Source organism: Pterocles gutturalis, unplaced genomic scaffold (genome assembly GCF_000699245.1).
Source record: "Pterocles gutturalis isolate BGI_N339 unplaced genomic scaffold, ASM69924v1 scaffold51251, whole genome shotgun sequence".
NCBI classification, from domain to species: domain Eukaryota; kingdom Metazoa; phylum Chordata; class Aves; order Pterocliformes; family Pteroclidae; genus Pterocles; species Pterocles gutturalis.
In genome coordinates this window covers 4088-7353 of record NW_010099713.1, presented here as the reverse complement: position 1 = coordinate 7353, position 3266 = coordinate 4088, and the positions used below count along the sequence as shown (strand labels likewise).

At 41.8% G+C, this 3266-nt stretch overlaps 1 pseudogene; it reads left to right on the top strand.

The window, feature by feature from the left end:
* Positions 1-1920: 1920 nt before the first annotated feature.
* Positions 1921-3266, top strand: part of LOC104464301 — a 4489-nt pseudogene continuing 3143 nt past the window's right edge.

Genomic DNA, 3266 nt, shown 5'->3' with positions numbered 1-3266 from the left:
GCTTTTGGGCCGCGTACTTCAGCGGAATCTCCTTCCCCGCTCGAATTGCTTCACGTATGTCTCTCTGTGTGTGTACATATATACATGTGTGTGCATATATAGCTGTGTTCATAGGCGCATATCCGTATCTGCGTGTATGTATATAGACATTTGTGTATATGTGTATTTATATACACACAACGAAGGCAGAGTACAGCCCAGCAGGCGCTCAGGGAGTACCTGTGCTCTGAGCAGGGCTGCAGGTGCCAGTCCCAGAGGACAAGCAGTCTTGTTGGATTGTGCACATGTGCAGGGGTGGAAGCACCAAAGGTTCCTGCTCCTCTCTGTCTTCCCCGAGGAGATGGAGAGGTGAACTCACAGTGCTATGTTGAAAATAACTCTGTGCGTGTGCTTCTTACAGATGCGCCTGTTTGAGCACCGTGATCCCGGTGCCTTACAATCATCCGACTTGAAGGACCTGTGATGAGTGTGAAATTTGGACCATCTTGGATTATCTGAAGGACTCCATGTATGAGATGTCTGCACCCTCTTGAGCTTCCCTCTCTCCCACTGTGGCACCTTGCACCTCTGGTTAAACTGGTTGTTCAGGTACTGTTAAAAAATGTCCAAGTGTCGCAGGGTGAAAACTCCTAATCCGGAAAAGGCAGGACCAATCAGTATTGAAGCTGAGTGCCTTTTGGAACAAAGTCCATTTAAATTCCATCTGATCTTAAAGCTATAGGACTCTGGGCAGAACAGATGATTACATCTCATGAAGTCCAGCATCTTCAGTACTTAGCATTCATGTCACTGTCCTTGGCTGATGTCAGAAGGAAAAATGTCTCCCCATAGAGACATGTAACTCTGGAACGTGATTTCACCCACATTACAATCTAATAGACTTCTAGGGGTCCAGAAGGGAGCGAAGGATTTGCCAAGTTTCAGAGTGCTCTTCACACTGACTCTAGCTCTCGGCTTGTAGCATGGGAAGGGACAGATTTCTTTGTAAGCAGTGACACCAAAGTTGTTCACATATACGTCTGCAGGGGTCAGCTTGTCTTGGCCTTTTCATCATATCTTAATTACCGTTTTGGTTAAAGAGAGGCTAATATTATATATAAAGTCAACAGAGATACTGACAGGTTAGGATTAAATAACATTTACTGCAGGGAAAGTATAGAAGAGTCCTGGAGTTAAGGTTGTTCCCTTAAAATAAAACACTTGAAAGCAGAGATCTAAATAACTAAATAAATAACTTCTCTCCTTGTTCTAGAAAAAGTTCCCGAAGTTAATACAATTTCAATGCCTTTTCATTTCCCATTCCCAGCCTTAATTTATTTATGCTGGCAATTCCAGAATGACTGTGACAGAAACATGGGATCTTTTGCATATGTGCCTATTATTTCTGACCATTGTGCAGAGTTTGCTAATGGCATTTTTGTGGTTTAAAAGGAACGGGTTACTTATTTAAAAGAAGATTGTCATGACCTGATTGTATTCTTTCATAAAAAATGTTTCTACATTTTCTTTTTTTCTCTCAGTTTTGCTTTACAAAGCAAGTTTCTTCAGAAGAGGAAGAAGGGGTTTGATTTCCAGAAAGCATATGTCAATTCACGTTACATTGAGAACTACTCTGTTAGTTGTCCTCAAGTTCCTTATTAGAACATGTCACCACGCAGCTGTACACTCCTTGTGACTGCCACAGACAGCAAGAGGGGATCTGACTAGTCCTGCCTGCTTGGAGAACAGTGTATGAGTGCTTCTGTTTGCCCACTGAAAGTTGTTTCTTCGCAAGTGTACCAAGAAACGAGTGGAAGCTTGAGGTGCTCTTTCAGGGAAGCAAATGATTTATGCCAGCCATGTCTCTAGTCGTTTCACAACCCTCTGACTCTGTGGGCCTTTGATAGTGGTCACACTGGGAACTGTTGACCTACAACGTTAATGTTGAGCGTGTTGTGTTTTAAGGTTTTGAGGAAAATGCAGAGACGGCATAGCAGCAACACTGACAGCGTTCCTCCTGAAAGGTAAATCTTTCTCCTTCTTTTTTCCTCCATTTTCCTCTCCAGAGGGGAATGTTCTGATTTAAGTGTATGGTGTGTTTTAGAAGGTGATAACTCAAAATCGAAGAAGGCATATATTTCCTGTGCAGGTAGGGCTTTCTCCTTGAGTTCAGAGAGTTTAGAGACAGATTTACTTATTCGCCTTCGTGTTGGTTGTTGACTGCTACCAACTACAGTGTTTCAGGTTTCATGATCCAGCATGGCACATATGGAGACGGTTGGCTGAGCATAGCCAGGATGTTTTGGAGCTCCAGGAGAGCAATTCAGGGCACAGTCCTGTGAGGATCCCAAGTGCTATCAATCCGAAAGGATCGATCTGTAGGAACAGAGCCTATTTATAGTTGTTATTAAGGTGTTTAAAAAGTCTGCTGGTCTGAAGCTCCCGACTACTGTGAGTTATTATTTTATAAAGATTTTGGGTGATTCTTTACATCATCCCAGAATCTGCATCTAGCTTAACCTTTGTGAATGTTTAGAAGTAGAATACCTCCAATTCATTTCTGTAATTAAAACATCACAAGGGAGACTTGCCACTCTTGTTGTTCTGGTACTAAATATTCCCTTGTGCTTTCTCAGGGTTAGAGCTTCACTTTTTTTTTTTTTTTTTTCCTAAAGAGGAAACTAATCTAATTACTCTAAGACAAAGATGGAACTAACGAATTTCTTTACTCTGGCTGAGTTGAGATTGAAAGTGAAAGATCATGATCACAAGCAGTCACTGGGTATTTCTTAGTGGTTTTGCAGGTAGAGGTGAAGCATAATGTCACGACCACTTCTAGCGTGGTTCCATTCTTAATTTCAAGGGAAAAGAAAGCCATCTTCAACTTTTTCTGCATGATGCTGCGCCAGCCTCAGGGCAGTATCTGGGTTTTATATCAGCAGGCAAGCCTGGGGTTTAAGGGGCACATAAGATGTTGTATGGGCCCTCTCATCTGCAACGTAGAACTCTGTATGAGTCTGTATCAACTTGTAAGGCACTTTAGGATGTGTTGGAATGGTTAAAATATATTCAGAATAGGTGTCTGTTATTCAGTGCAAAAGATAAGCAGAGTAATGTCAATTGTTTTTTATAAATGCATCTGCTTTTTAACAGGGTAAATACCTATTGTCAGTAATGCAGGCTGAAGGTTTTCTAACCACAGAATTAAATGCTCGTGCCACTGGTCTTCACTTTTGTTAACTTCAGCAGAGTCACAGTCCTTGTTTATGTGTTTTTAAATATGTCCC